At 39.8% G+C, this 17,124-nt stretch overlaps 1 pseudogene; it reads left to right on the top strand.

Moving 5' to 3' along the window:
- Positions 1 to 15,635, top strand: part of LOC136133552 (ATP synthase F(0) complex subunit C3, mitochondrial-like) — a 44,091-nt pseudogene extending 28,456 nt beyond the window's left edge.
- The last annotated feature ends 1,489 nt before the right edge of the window (positions 15,636 to 17,124 follow it).

Below are 17,124 nucleotides of genomic sequence, written 5' to 3'. Positions count from 1 at the left end.
CTCATAGAAACAGAGAGTAGAAAAGTAGTTTCCAGGGACTGGGGGGTGAGGGAAATAGGGAGAGGCTGGTAAAAGGATACAAACTTTTAGCTATAAGAGGAATAAGTTCTAAGGATCTAATATAAAACGTAACTATAGTTGATAACACTGTACTGTATAATTGAAATTTACCAAGAGTGAAACAAATATTCTCATAATATATATGTGTGTGACTCTAGCATATATATCATTTATATAGATATATACAATATATAGAGTTAATTAATATATCCATCAATATATAGAGTATAATATATATAATATATATACATAAGGATCTTAGTAAAAAATATATATGTAAAGCCACATGTTGAGATGGCAGTGTCACAAGAAGATGGAACCATTTCTGGGTTCCATGGACATGGACACACTGTGTGACTACTTGGAACAGAACCCTCTACCAAACTGCATTGGACAGGTAGCACAAGCAAAAAATAAACTTTGTTGTGTTAATTTAAATATATCAATATATATGTATATATACACACATATATGATGATGGATGTTATATGGTGATGGATGCTGTTAATTAACTAGGTGGGAGGAAGCCTCACAATTATATCTATGTCAAATCATCACGATGTACACTTTAAAAGTCTTACACAATTTTATTTGTCAAGTTACCTCAACAAAGCTGAGGAAAAAAAAAAAGCAATATTGTGGGGCTTCCCTGGTGGCGCAGTGGTTGAGAGTCCGCCTGCTGATGCAGGGGACACGGGTTCGTGCCCCCGTCCGGGAAGATCCCACATGCTGCAGAGCGGCTGGGCCCGTGAGCCATGGCCGCTGAGCCTGCGCGTCTGGAGCCTGTGCTCCGCAATGGGAGAGGCCACAACAGTGAGAGGCCCGCATACCGCAAAAAAAAAAAAAAAAAAAAAAAAGCAATATTGTTAAATGAGTTAGATATTTGTTTCTCAGACTTTAACAGGTGTCAGTATTGCCTCCTTAGCTTTCTGCCCTCTTTGTCTCTCTTTTCTGACCTCTGACCCTTTCTCTGCTTCCACCAAGACGTTACCAGAGGAAAACAATATAACAAAGTGGTGAAGGGCATGGGTTATGGAGCCCTACTGCTTGAGTTCAATTAGAGAGCACCAGTTATTAACTGTGTGACATTCAGCAAATTGCTTAACTCTGTGCCTTGGTTCCTTTGTCTGTAAAATAGGGATAATAATAGTGCCCACTTCATTGGCTTATTCTCAGGATTAAATGAATTGATATGTTAGAAGCACTTAAAACAATGCCTGGCATAGAAAAATATTGAATCTTTATGGAATTAATGTTTCAAATTTTTCTACTCATTTATAGAGTTACATTGTTTCAATTTATTAAGCAGATGAGTTAACTGTTTGAGGATTTTCTCATTAAAAACAAAAAACAAAAAAACTTTTAGGGAATTCCCTGGTGGTCCAGTGGTTAGCACTCTACACTTCCACTTCAGGAGGCATGGGTTGGATCCCTGATCGGGGAACTAAGATCCTGCAAGCCACGTGGTGCAGCAAGAACAAAAACACACCAAAAACCAAACTTTTAAATCAAATAGTTGTTTTGGTGTAGGTGGCATTTAATAGCTTTTTTTTTTTTCTGTCAGTCATGTTTTCCTATTTTCCACCCTTAGATAAGTCACTGAAGAGACGATGGCATGAATTTTGTTTATTTATATGGAAGGCTTTTATTAAAGGGTTTAGGGTTGTTATATTCCAGAAAGTGAAACAAGAAAATAAAAAGACAGATTAAAGCAGAATAGATTTTTATTTTATAGATATTTGCTATCTGTATAGAGGAAAGACCTTTTCAATAATCCAGAAGGTTTCTTTTTTTTTTTAAAGGATACTATGCTTACTTATTTAACCATTTCAGGATAATATTATTTTAGGGTTTTTAAAAATTGAAATACATAGTGATTTAAAATTTTTATAGATTATACTCCACTTATAGTTGTTATAAAATATTGGCTATATTCCCTATGCTGTACAATATATCCTTGTAGCTTATTTATTTTATTTTACTTTTTTTTAAACTTATTTTTGGCTGCGTTGGGTCTTTGTTACTGTGTGCGAGCTTTCTCTGGTTGCAGTGAGCGGAGGCTACTCTTCGTTGCAGTAAGCAGGCTTCTCATCGCGGTGACTTCTCTTGTTGCAGAGCACGGGCTCTAGGCGCGCGGGCTTCAGTAGCTGTGGCACGCGGGCTCACTAGTTGTGGCTCACGGGCTCTAGAGCGCAGGCTCAGTAGTTGTGGCACACGGGCTTAGTTGCTCTGCGGCATGTGGGATCTTCCCGGACCAGGGCTCAAACCTACATTCTTAACCACTGTGCCACCAGGGAAGTCCCCTTATTTTATACAGAGTGGTTTGTACCTCTTAATCCCATACCCCTATCTTGCCCCTTCCCCTTCCCTCTCCCCTCTGGTAACCACTAGTTTGTTTTCTATATCTGTGAATCTGTTTCTTTTTTGTTAAATTCATTTGTTTGTTTTCTTCTTTAGATTCCATATATAAGTGAAAACATCCAGTATTTGTCTTTCTCTGACTCATTTTACTAAACATACCTTCCGGGTCCATCCATGTTGTTGCAAATGGCAAAATTTCATTCTTTTTTATGGCTGTGTAGCATACCATTGTGTACATATATATCTTCTTTATCCATACATCTATTGATGGACACTTAGGTTGCTTCCTTGTCTTGGCTATTGTTAATAATGCGCTGTGGGACAGGAATAAAGACGCAGATGTAGAGAATGGACTTGAGGACACAGGGAGGGAGAAGTGTAAGCTGGGACGAAGTGAGAGAGTGGCATGGACATATATACACTACCAAATGTAAAATAGATAGCTAGTGAGAAGCAGTCGCATAGCACAGGGAGATCAGCTTGGTGCTTTGTGACCACCTAGAGGGGTGGGATAGGGAGGGTGGGAGGAAGACACAAGAGGGAGGAGATATGGGGATATATGTATATGTATAGCTGAGTCACTTTGTTATACTAACACACCATTTTAAATCAGTTACACTCCAATAAAGATGTTAAAAAAAATAATGCTGCTGTGAACATTGGGGTACGTGTATCTTTTCAAATTAATGTCTTTGTTTTCTTCAGATACATACCCTGGAGTGGAATTGCTGGATCATATGGTAGTTCTATTTTTAGTTTTTTGAAGAACCTCCATACTGTTTCCCACAGTTGCTGCACCAATTTACTTTCCCACCAACCGTATACAGTGGTTCCCTTTTCTCCAAATCCTCACCAACATTTGTTATTGTGGTCTTTTTGATGATAGCCTTTCTGACAGGTGTGAGGTGCTATCTCATTGTGGATTTGCGTTTTCTGATTAGTGATGTTGAGCATCTTTTCATGCGCGTGTTGGTCATCTGTTTGTGTTCTTTGGAAAAATGTCTATTCAGTTCTTCTGCTTTTTTTTTTTTTTTTCTTTTTGCGGTACGCGGGCCTGTCACTGTTGTGGCCTCTCCCGTTGCGGAGCACAGGCTCCGGACGCGCAGGCTCAGCTGGCATGGCTCAAGGGCCCAGCCACTCCGCGGCATGTGGGATCTTCCCGGACCGGGGCATGAACCCGCGTCCCCTGCATCGGCAGGTGGACTCCCAACCACTGCGCCACCAGGGAAGCCCTCTTCTGCCCATTTTTAAATCAAGTTTTTTTTTTTTAAAATATTGAGTTGTATGAGCTGTTTATATATTTTGGATATTAACCCTTTATCAGTCATATCATTTGCAAATATCTTCTCCCATTCAGTAGGTTGTCTTTTCATTTTGTCAATGGTTCTTTTGCTGTGCAAAAGCTTTTAAGTTTAAATAGGTCCCATTTGTTTATTTTTGTTTTCTTTGCCTCAGGAGAGAGATCCAAAAAAAAAAAAAAATTGCTACGCTTTATACTGTTTTTTTTTTTTCTTGTCTTACCTCATTAGCTAGGACCTGCAATGTAATGCTAAAAAAAGCAGGGAAAATGGGTATAGTGATTGAATGGCATTCCTCAAAATTCATGTCTGCCTGGAAGCTTAGAATGTGAATTCATTTGGAGATTGAGTCTTTGAGGCTGTAACCAAGGATCCAGATGAGATAATTGGGATTAGAGTGGGCCCAAATTCCAATGAAAGCATTCTGATAAGGGCAGAAAGGACACACACAGCCACAAAGAAAAGAAGGTGATGTGAAGATGAAGACAGAGGTTGTAGTGATGTATGTACAAGTCAAGGATTGCCAGCGACCACAGGAAGTTAGGAAAGAGGGTCATGTCCCTGTTTCTCCCTCAGAGCTTTCAGGAGTAACCAACCCTGCCAATACCTTGCTTTTCGATTTCTGGTCTCCTGAAATGTGAGAATACATTTCTGGGTTTTAAGCCACCCCTTTTGTGATTTATTATTACAGCCCAGGAAACTAGTGCAATGGGCATCTTTATCTTTTTTCTGGCATTACTACTGTATTTATTTATTTAATTTCTGTGTGTGTGTGTGTGCACGCGTGCGTGTGTGTGTGTTAGCTTTAAATCTGAGAGAACTTTAAAAAAGTACATTCTTTTAAAAAATTATTTTGAATAGGCAATGCATTTAAATGGTTCAAATTTAAAAGGTATAAAGGGCTATACTCCAGCCACCCACTGCACACACTGTTCTGCCTCTTATTTGTTGCTTGTCACTAAATATAGCTCAGTGATTATTCTTGACTATTCTGCAGATTCCTTGGTCATTTCTACAATTTCACGGTATTTTTATTTGTTGGATGTACCATAGTTTTTAAACTAATTCCTTACTGGTGGATATTTAGGACGTTCTCAGCTTTTTTGCAATTACAACTATTGCTCATATAATCTTATATGTTTGTACAATTATGAGTACATCTCCAGGATAATATTCCTAGTAGTAGAATTCCTAGTAATTCCTAGGAATTGTTTCAAAGAGCATGTGCTTTTGTAATTTTGGTAGATATCGCCAAATTGTCCTCCATAGAGATCACAACAGTTTACACTCCAAATAGAAATATATGGGGGTGCTGCTCTTCGCCTTAGCGCCATCTTCTGATAAACCTCCGCGTCATAGGACCGGAGTGGAGGAAGATGCGAATGCGCATGCCGAAGCGCAAAAGAAAGATGAAGCGGATGTCAGAGTAAACTCTTACACCCGTGGAAGCCACAGGAGCAGAAACAAGGGAAGCCAGAGGCCAGGGACGCTGGTACAAGTTGTTGGACTGCATGCCTACTGTCTAGAACTTGTCTCAATGGATCTGAAACATCTATGGCCATTCTGATGGCCTTGACCACCTTTGAGAGTCCCACCTTGCTCTTATCAAAACAGCCTCTTTTGGTCCTTTGTCCTGGACCCGGGACATTCTGGACTAGTTCTGTTCTCAGTTGTGACTGAATGTAACATGTGTACAATAAATTCTCTCTCTTGCTATCTTAGCTGAAGAAAAAAAAATATATATATGGGGGTGCTGATCACCCACACGCTAACCAATGTAAGTCATACTTTTTGATCTATGCTAATCTGATAAGAATAGCAATGAGTTATTTTTTCCTTTTTGATTTATAGGTGCTGTGTTGGGAAACTAGTCCTTTGTTCGAAATATGCTTTACAAATATTTTCCTTGATAATTTACTCTTTAATAACGTTTTCCACACTTTCTGATTTTGTGAATTTTTTTGTAAATTGTTTTTTTCCCTTGGTGCTAGTATGTAGTTGTGATAGGTGTCAAGCCAGAAAAAAATAGAAATTTAGCCTGCCTGAGAGATTGTATTTTCAAAGAATCCTTATGTGACTTTGGCAATCTTTAGTTAAAACTTGAGGGCTCTTATTCTGTGTTTCAGGTAAAATTTTAAATCTGAGAACTGTATCTTGATGGACACATAAGTTTTGCAAAGTTTGCTTTGGCACGAGGGAAAAGCTTGTTGTCATTGTTAAAAAAAAAAGTAGAAATAAAAATAAGCAGGAAAAAAACTCTCTCAATCTCTTCCACTGTTAACACCAGGCTTTTTATGACATATACTTTTGGATATGTGATTGCATATATATTTTGTTGTTTAAAAATGGGAACGTACTATAGATACTTTAAACTCTTTCAGCTAATCGTACGAATCTAAAAAATGCAATAGGTTAATAATATTCTATTATATGAATATAAAACAGTTATGTGGTCTGTCCTCAGTTATTGCTGTATGCTCATCCTTTTCTTCATAGTTATTCATTATTGCCTGTTCTCAACACTTGGCCTTGGCCATCTGCTCTTCTCACTCAATACTATCTCCGCAGGTAATCTCATCCACGGTTTTCAGCTTCAATTATTAGATACATGCCAGTGACTTCCAAATTTACATCTCCTAAGCCTCTTCTGAGCCCCAGCCTAGATATCTAACTGCCTATTTAACACTTCTAATTGTGTCAAAGACACCTCAAACTCTGTGCATCCAAGCTAGACAGAACTAATGAATCCCCTCTCCCCCAAACCTGGCAGTCTTCCAGTGTTCCCAGTCTAAGTGAATAGCAAGATCATCTGTCCCACTGAATAAGCCATAAACTTAGGGATCACCATTGCTGCATATTTCACCTCTCCCCTCTATCTACTGTATTACCAAACCATACCAATTTTTCCTCTTAAATATCTCAAGCCTTTCTTGTCTTACTGTTTTCAATGCCAGTGTCTTAGTCTCTGCTATGATCTTTGGCCAGACCAGCTGGTTTCCTGGACCCAATCAGGTATTTTTTGTAAGATACAATAAAAATAAGTTACTGGAAAAAATGAAATAATTAACAAAGATATACAAAGTACAAGCGTCACATTTTATTAGATTTAACAGACATAAAACTGCTCTGTCAAACTGGTATAAAAGTTTCTGAACACTCTTGATGTTTGCACGTAACTTGATGTGTTGCATCCCCAGTGCTTAGCATAATGCCTGGCATATAGAAGACATATAGAATAAATAAATTAACAAGTATTTGTGAAACTAAAGATATAACTTCGGCAATTTGGGGACATTTAAGTTGTTTCCAGTGATTGGCCATTTTGAATGCTATGAGAATGTTCTCATAGTATAGTTAAGTCTTCATTTCTTTTTAATTGAAGTATAGTTGATTTACAATGTTGTGTTAGTTTCTGGTGTACAGCAAAGTGATTCAGTTATACATATATATATATATACATATATATTCTTTTCCATTATGGTTTATTACAGGATACTGAATATATTTCCCATTCTATATATAGTAGTTTGCATCTGCTAGTCCCAAACTCCCAATCCAACCCTCCCCCGACTCCCTTCCCCCTTGGCAACCACAGGTCTGTACTATGTCTGTGAATCTGTTTTCTGTTTCGTAGATAAGTTCATTTGTGTCATATTTTAGATTCCACATATAAGTGATATCATATGGTATTTGTCTTTCTCTTTCTGACTTACTTGGTAAATTGGGAGGTTGGGATTGACATATATTGTACACACTACTGTATATAAAATAGGTAACTAATAAGGACTTACTGTATAGCATAGGGAACTCTACTCAATTCTCTGTAATGACCTATATGGGAAAAGAATCTAAAAAAGAGTGGATATATGTATATGTATAACTGATTCACTTTGCTGTACCCCTGAAACTAACACAACATTGTAAATCAACTATACTCCAATAAAAATAAAATAAAAAATACAGCTGTTCCCTGGCTGTCCAGTGGTTAGGACTCTATGCTTCCACTGCAGGGGACCTGGGTTCAATCCCTGGTGGGGAATTAAGATCCCTCAGGCCACACGGCACAGCCAAAATAAATAAATAAATAAATAAACTAAAAAAAAAAAAAAAAAAAACCCTGGCAACCGTAAGTTTGTTTTCTCCATCTGTGACTCTATTTCTGTTTTGTAAATAAGTTTATTTGTACCATATTTTAGATTCCACATAGAAGCGATATCATATGATATTTGTCTTTCTGTGTCTGACTTACTTCACTCAGTATGACAATCTATAGGTCCATCCATGTTGCTGCAAATGGCATTATTTCACTCTCTTTTATGACTGAGTAATATTGCATTGTACATATGTACCACATCTTCTTTATCCATTCATCTGTTGATGGACGCTTAGGTTGCTTCCATGTCTTGGCTATTGTAAATAGTGCTGCAATGAATATTGGGGTGCATGTATCTTTTCGAATTATGGTTTTCTCTAGATATATGCACAGGATTAGAATTGCTGGATCATATGGCAGCTCTATTTTCAGGGGGGTTTTTTTGGGTTTTTTTTTTTTGCGGTACGCGGGCCTCTCACTGTTGTGGCCTTTCCCGTTGCGGAGCACAGGCTCCGGACGCGCAGGCTCAGCGGCCATGGCTCACGGGCCCAGCCACTCCGCGGCATGTGGGATCCTCCCGGACCGGGGCACGAACCCGTGTCCCCTGCATCGGCAGGCGGACTCCCAACCACTGCGCCACCGGGAAAGCCCCTATCTTCAGTTTTTTAAGGAACCTCCATACTGTTCTCCATAGTGGCTACACCAATGTACATTCCCACCAACAGGGTAGGAGGGTTCCCTTTTCTCCACACCTTCTCCAGCATTTGTTATTTATAAGTCTTCATTTCTTTAGGATCAATTCCTATATATAAAATTGCTATATCCAGGGTGGATACATTTTTTTAAATCCCTTAATTGGGGTATAATTGCTTTGCAATGGTGTGTTAGTTTCTGCTTTATAACAAAGTGAATCTGTTATACATATACATATATCCCCATATCTCCTCTCTCTTGCGTCTCCCTCCCACCCTCCCTATCCCACCCCTCTAGGTGGTCACAAAGCACCGAGCTGATCTCCCTGTGCTATGCAGCTGCCTCCCACTAGCTATCTGTTTTACATTTGGTAGTATATATATGTCCATGCTACTCTCTCACTTCGTCCCAGCCTACCCTTCCCCCTCCCCATATCCTCAAGTCCATTCTCTACGTCTGCATCTTTATTCCTGTCCTGCCCCTAGGCTCTTCAGAACTTTTTTTTTTTTTAGATTCCATATATATGTGTTACCATATGGTATTTGTTTTTCTCTTTCTGACTTACTTCATTCTGTATGATAGACTCTAGGTCCAAGGGGTGGATACATTATTTAAAAAGGTTTTTTTTTTGGAAATTCCCTGGTGGTCCAGTGGTTAGAGCTCAGTGCTTTTACTTTGGGGGCCCGGGTTCCATTCCTGGTTGGGGAACTAAAATCCCTCAAGACACAAGGCGTGGCCACAATATTTATTTATTTATTTATTTTTGCGTTAGGCGGGCCTCTCACTGTTGTGGCCTCTCCCTTTGCAGAGCACAGGCTCCGGACACTCAGGCTCAGCGGTCATGGCTCACAGGCCCAGCCGCTCCATGGCATGTGGGATCTTCCCGGACTGGGGCACGAACCCGTGTCCCCTGCATCGGCAGGTGGACTCTCAACCACTGTGCCACCAGGGAAGCCCCACAATATTTTTTTTAAAAAGGTTTTTGTTAAGCTAAATTGCCTTCTAGAAAGACTGCATCCCCATTGATATTGAATGGGAAAGCTCATTTCTGTTCCTTAGGAATAGGCCTCTTTCTCGGTTAAGCTCCTTCAATCAATTTGACTGTTTCGGTCTTGGCCTCTGTCTTCAGGCAGCTTTGAGGTGGGGAGGCACAGCTTATCTTCCACTTGTCCCCATTCTGCATCCCAGAGACTGGCTCACCTATGTGGTATTTACCTTCGTCCCACCTAGAGCCCTTTGGGGTGGGCTGGAGGAGGCAGGAAGGACCTTGGCCCTTCAGCTGTCCTGGTTCTTTGGCTCTTCCTGGATCCTGATCAGATCTCCCATTTTGTCTCCTTCTTTACTTTAGCACGCAGTAGAAGTTTTGGCTTTTGCACCCTAGTAAGGTTATTATATTTGACTCACACCATTTTGGGATTTCTGTCTAGGCAATAAAGGTACCTCTTTGCAAGGCTATCTATCGTATTTCCTGTTTGCTTTTAGGTGGACCAGTTTGACTGAAGCTTGTTCTTTCCTGCAAGAATTATATGCCAGAAGTAGCCAATTATATGACTTAGAATAGTTTTTGACTTTGAGATACAGAAAAAAACAATTCAAACAAATTTATTGTCTTATGTAACCGAAAGTTCAGCAGTAGGGTGGGCTTCAAACTGCTAAACATCAGCAATGGCTCATTTATGTCGTTATAGACCCAGGTTTATTCCTCTCTTCATCTGCTATTATCAGTAGAGGCTTCATCCTACAGTAGAGGCTTCATCCTAAGACTGGCTTCTTGTGGTGGCAGGGAAGCTGCCAGTAACTGTGGAGAGCACCAGAGACTTCCTTGGTGATTTCTTGGAATAGAAGCAGGGAGGGTCTTTCAACTAAAATGGAAGAAATCTTTTCCCTTAGTCTGATTGGAACAACCTAAGTCACGTGTTCACATCTAAAATTTTCTAAAATCCTCTAAAGCTTTAGGTGTGATAGGCACAAAGTCAGTGTTCCAAGTTACAGCAGTTTTAACGAGCTCCTTTGTAACCACAGAATAAGACTTGTTACTTCCCAGCCAGGAATAGAAGAATCTTCATGGCATTCCATACTGTAAGGTCTATCATTGCCACCCCTCCCCTTTTCCATATCAATTTATATATTAGTTAGGACTCTGGTTTGCAAGTGACAAATACCCAACTCAAACTGGCTTAAAGAAAATGGGAATTTATTTACACATGGAACTGACAGGGCTGTGGAATAGACTGGATTTGGGCATGCCTGGATATAAGGGCTCAAGTGATGTCATCTACGTCCTCCTTTTCTCTCTAATAGGTTTTCTCCATTTGGTAGTCATGAGAGCCACCAGAAGCTCAAGACTCACATGTTATCAGCTTAGCAACCTTGGCAGAAAGAGAGCATCTTCTCTGATAAGTCTGGCAGAAAAATCCCAGAGAAGATTCTGATTGGCTATGTCCTCATTCCTGAATCAACCACTGTGACCATGGGAATGGAATATTCTGACTGGTCATGTGTCTACTATGGTCAGGGGAGGCAGATCAGCCACACCTAAACTATTTAGAAGTGGTTCCCTTCTGGAAAAGGGTTTGGTTACTGGAAGAAGGCAGGATGAATGCTGGGAAGGCAAAAGTAACAGCTGCTCACTATACTGGTATTTTAGCAATTCGAAGGAGGTCAATTTGGCTAGAGCAGTGGCTCTCAAATTGTGGTCCCCAGACCTACTGAATCAGAAACTCAGCAATCTGTGTTTAATAAACCCACCAGGTGATTCTGATACAGGATAAAGTTTGAGATCCAGTGATAAAGAGGTTTCCCTCAGGGGATATGGAAGTGCAATGGAGCTAGCAATTAATTCTGGGTATGGGGGGATTTCTTAGGGGACGTGGAATCTATTTGGGTCCTAAAGTAGGAGGTGGACCTCATGTGTGAGGAAATTTCCATTTCGTACTCTAACTTCCTAAGCCTGGCTGGTGCCAATTTACCATATTTATCCTGCCTCTTTGAGCCACTGTGACTCATCTTTTCTTTCTCCTAGAATATCCTTCTTTTTCTCTTCACTGATTCAAACCCTAGCCATCCTTGAAGGTTCAGCTCAAACTTTCGTCTTTTCCCGGAAATCTTACCTGATAATCTCAATTTTCACATGCTCAATGCTTCCTTATATACCAGGTACTGGTATATAAGGTGTACTCTTTTTTTTTTGCATTTTAACACATGTAGATTTATGTAACTACCACCATAATCAGAATAAAGAATGGTTTCCTTATATACCAGGTAAGTACCATGGTAAGTACTGGAATTGCTTAAATGAATTATACTCCTTGGTTTAAAGGCTATATGCATTTTTTAAATTCATTTATTTATTTATTATTTATTTTTGGCTGTGTAGGTCTTCGTTTCTATGCGAGGGCTTTCTCTATTTGCAGTGAGCGGGGGCCACTCTTCATCGCGGTGCGGCCTCTCTTGTTGCGGAGCACAGGCTCCAGACGCGCAGGCTCAGTAGTTGTGGCTCACGGGCCCAGTTGCTCCGTGGCATGTGGGATCTTCCCAGACCCCGGCTCGAACCTGTGTCCCTGCATTGGCAGGCAGATTCTCAACCACTGCGCCACCAGGGAAGCCCGCATATTTTTAAAGATGCCATCAGAATGCCCTCTAAAAACGGCTCTACCAGTTTACATATTCACCAGTACGTGAGGCTGCTTAGTTCCCCGTGCTCATCACCACTATAGACACTATCAGTCTTTCTCATTTTTGCCAGTCTGAAAAATGTACAATATCTTGTTGCTGTTTTAATTTGCATTCCTTTGACTTTTAATACACCTGAACATCTTTTCTTTGTTGGCTATTTGCATTTCTTCTATATCTTGCTTGTTAATACCTGTCTTAGTTTGGGCTTTGGCAGAATATCATAGAATGAGTGGCTTATAAACAACAAAAATTTATTTCTCACAGTTCTGGAGTCTGGAAGTCCAAGATCAGGGTGCCAGCATAGTCGGGTCTAGTGAGAACCATCTTCTAGGTTGTATCTTCTTGTTGTATCTTCACATGGCAGAAAAAGAGCTGTAGAGCTCTCTGGGGTCTCTTTTCTACAGGCACTAATCCCATTCATGAGGGCTCCACGCTCATGACCTAATTACCTCTCAAAAGCCCCACCTCCTGATACCATCACATTTGGGATTAGGATTTAAATTTATGAAATTTTGGTGGGAGGAAAGCATAAACATTCAGTCCATAACAATATTCTAAGCCCATTAGTTTTTAGTTTTTTTGATTTACTATATAGAAAAATTGATTTTTTTCTTTTGGTGTACTTTTTTTTTTTTTTTTTGCATTTTAACACGTGTAGATTTATGTAACTACCACCATAATCAGAATAAAGAACGGTTTCATCATTCCAAAAATCTCCCTTGTGCTAACCCTTTGTAGTCATACTTTCCCTCGACCCATAACTTCTGACAACTACTGATCTACTCTCCATAACTATAGTTTTGTAGTTTTGAGGATGTCAAATATATGAAATTGTATAGTGTGTAACCTCTTAAGGCTGGATTCTTTCACCCAGCATAATGTTTTGAGATTCTTTCAAGTTGTTGCATGTATCAGTAATTTGTTCCTTTTTACTGCTGAGTAGTGTTAACTGTATAGATGTACCACAATTTCTTTATCCATTCACCCTTTGAAGGACATTTGGGTTGTTTTCAGTTTGGGATCATTATAAATAAATCTGCTATGGACATTTGTGTACAGCTTTTGTGTGAACATAAGATTTTATTTCTCTAGGGTAGATACTCAGGAGTGGGATTACTGGGTTATAGAGTAAATGCATTTAGCATTACAAGAAAGGAGTAAACCATTTCCTAGAGTGGCTGTATCATTTTGCATCCCCACCAGCAATGTATCATATTACTTAACGCCCTTGCCACAGCTAATTAAATCAGGGGTAATTGCCTTAGCTAAAAGGTATATTACATTAGCCAGACCAGTGACTTATGAGTGGACTAGCATGAGAACTCTGCAGAAAAGGGGACAAGAATATCCGAAAAAATTGAATCTGAGACTATCAAAAAGAAGAGAGGCGGGCTTCATTGGTGGCACAGTGGTTGAGAGTCCGCCTACTGATGCAGGGGACACGGGTTCATGCCCCGGTCCGGGAAGATCCCACATCCCGCGGAGTGGCTGGGCCCGTGAGCCATGGCCGCTGAGCCTGCGCGTCCGAAGCCTGTGCTCCGCAACGGGAGAGGCCACAACAGTGAGGCCCGCGTACCGAAAAAAAAAAAAAAAAAAAAAGAAGCAAAAGCCAAGATTAGAAGTGAAGGAGAAATCTAGAAATACTGAGTCACCTGTGTGGTAGACTTATTAAAGTAGGGGACAACAATTGCCTGTTTCAGAGGGAATGAAAAGAGAAGTCAGCAGAGCTGCTGTCGGATCATGAATGATGAAAAGCTCATAGCCCATTGTTCCTTGAAAACTGGCCTTCCAGTAGCTGAGCTGAAAACATACTTTTCTTTTCTTTTCTGTGTAGCCTTAAGATAAACTCTCATTAGTTATGAAAGGAACCTTTAATATAAAAGCTTTATTGAGATATAATTAATATACCATAAAATTCATCCATTGAAATTATTCATTGTTTTTCAGTATATTCATAGAGCTATACAGCCATAACCACAATCAATATTAGAAACATTTTCATCATTCCAAAAAGAAACTCCATACCCATAGCCAAACAACCTTTCTTATTATAGGGACCAGGCACAGTTCCTGCTTATCCCTGAGTAACAGATCTCCTTTTATTGCAAGTCTGTGAAAGTATTCAAACAAGACAATCACAACTTACTGCAGGAACCAGGTATCAACCCACCTTCTTGAAATTGCAAAGCCTACCTCCCACATGGGAGTTCTTGAGTACAACTCCCATGGGGTCCTGTGTGGTGTGTCATGTCCTTCTCCCCCAGGCTGTGAGTATATGTGTAACAAACTGCTCTCAATCTCATTTGTCCTGTTTTGGTTGTCATGTGTTCAGTCATGCCCTTAATCCTAGAATGGGTGTCCCACCCTCACTAATGGGTGATTAAGGAGTAAATTAAAACAAAGTTCCCAATAGCTAATTTGATCAACACACTTTAAAATAGTTAATTGAGATTTTCCAGTCTGAGGGGCAGTAAAGAAAAAATAAAAATTTTAAAAAAGAACAAAGCCTAAGAAGTGTGTGGGACATCATCACACGTACCAATGTATTATAGGATTCCTAGAGAGAGAGGAGAGAGAAAATAGGGCAGAAAGACGTTTTGAAGAAATAATATACAGAGACTTCCCAGATCTGGTGAAAGACATGAAATTACATATCCAAAAAGTTTAATGACCTCCAAACAGGATAAATTCAAAGAGATACACATGAAGACACAATACAGCCAAATCGTTAGAAAAGACAAAGGGAGAATCTTGAAAGCAGAACGAGAGAAGGGACCTATCTTGTACAAGGAAGCCTCGGCAACACTGGCAACCAGTTTCTCTTCAGAAACCATGCTGGCTAGCAGGCAATGGGATGACTTAAACTGCTAAAAGAAAAAATTGTCAACCAAGAATTCTATATCTGGTAAAACTATCCTTGAAAAATGAAAGAGAGCCTCACTCCTTCAACTGCCACTGCTGCCACCCCCAGGAAGAGGGAAAGTGAGAGAGGAGCCCATGTCACCTGTCACCCAAGTCCTCCAACTATGTCACCCCAAAGATATAGTTCACCTATGCCAAGCTTGTCTGCACCCCACCTCTGATCCAAGCTGGATCCAGGATTGCATCCAGAGGAATTTCTGCATCATCGATATTCTCTTTGACTGGAGAGAGCTCTACAGTATTTAATGGGGCCCAGAATGGTGTCTCAACTAATCCAGTGGGAGTTTCCGACCAGTGCAATCAGCAGAGACATTGATACTGAAGCCAAATTTATCGATGCAGGTGCTGCAACAGTAGGAATTCTGGTCTGGTGCTGGTATTGGAACAGTCCTTGGTGACCTTATCATTGGTTATGTCAGAAACCCTTCATGAAACAATAACTGTTCTCATATGCTATTCTTGGATATGCCTTCTCTGAAGCATTGGTTCTCTTTTGTTTGGTGGTTGCTTTCTTGATTTTGTTTGCCTTGTAACAAAAACTACTGCTTAAAATGTTGTCATTTGTGGGCTTCCCTGGTGGTGCAGTGGTTGAGAGTCCGCCTGCCGATGCAGGGGACACGGGTTCGTGCCCCGGTCCAGGAACATCCCACGTGCCGCAGAGCAGCTGGGCCCATGAGCCATGGCCGCTGAGCCTGCGCGTCCGGAGCCTGTGCTCCGCAACAGGAGAGGCCACAACAGTGAGAGGCCCGCGTACTGCAAAAAAAAAAAAAAAAAGTTGTCATTTGTATTAATTACAGATGGAATTCTGTGTATCTTACTGTGACTCTGAAAACTATAGTGTTGGTGTCATGGAAATGTATGTTATTTCCAAAGTTATTTTATTGAAGGTTAAAAAAAAAAACAAATGAAGGAGAAATGAAGATATTCCCAGATAAACAAAAACCGAGGGAATTAGTTATTAGTAGACCTGCCCCATAAGAAATACTAATGGAAGTCCTTCAAGGTGAAATGAAAGAGCACTAGACAGTAACTTAACGCTATATGAAGAAATAAAGAAAAATAGTAGAAGTATCTGCATAGGTGAATGTAAAAGTCAACATTATTGCAAGTTTGGTTTGTAACCTTTCTTCCTATATAATTTAAAAATCAAATATATGGTGTAAAGCAATAACAATAAATCTGTATTAATGGGCACACATTGTATATAGTTGGTGACAACAGCAACATAAGGAGGGTGGAGCTGTAAACAAGCAGAGTTTTTTAATATAATCAACACTGAATTGGTAGAAAGTCTATTTTATCTAATATTAATATAGCCACCTCATGGGCTTCCCTGGTGGTGCAGTGGTTGAGAGTCCGCCTGCCAATGCAGGGGACACGGGTTCGTGCCCCGGTCCGGGAAGATCCCACATGCCGCGGAGTGGCTGGGCCCGTGATCCATGGCCACTGAGCCTGCTCGTCCGGAGCCTGTGCTCCGCAATGGGAGAGGCCACAACAGTGAGAGGCCCACGTACCCCCAAAAAAAAAAAAAAAAAAAAAAAAAAAAAAAAAATATATATATATATATATATATATATATATATATATATATATATATAGCCACTTCAGCTTTTTATTATTGCTATTTGCTTGGTATAAGTTTTTCCATCCTTTTACTTTCAACCTATTTGTATCTTTGAGTCTAAAGTGTGTGTCCCATAGACAAAATATATTTGGAGATATATTTTTATCTATTTTGATGGTCTCTGCCTTTTGATTGGATTCTTTAATCCATTCACATACAATGTTATTATTTATGTGATTGGATTTATGTCTGCTGTTTTACTTTTAATTTTCTGTTAGTCTCATAACTATTTCCCTCCTTTATTGCTTTCTTTTGTATTATGTGGATGTTTTCCTACTGTAATATCTTAATTCTTTTAATAATTTTTTCATTATATAGATATTTTTGAATTATTTTCTTAGTTGTTGCTCTAGGGTTTACCATGTACATTTTAACTTTTCAGAATCCATTCAGATTTA

Source organism: Phocoena phocoena, chromosome 14 (assembly GCF_963924675.1).
Source record: "Phocoena phocoena chromosome 14, mPhoPho1.1, whole genome shotgun sequence".
Lineage (NCBI taxonomy): Eukaryota > Metazoa > Chordata > Mammalia > Artiodactyla > Phocoenidae > Phocoena > Phocoena phocoena.
The sequence above is the reverse complement of the archived record's forward strand: the minus strand, read 5'-3'. Positions and strand labels throughout refer to the sequence as shown.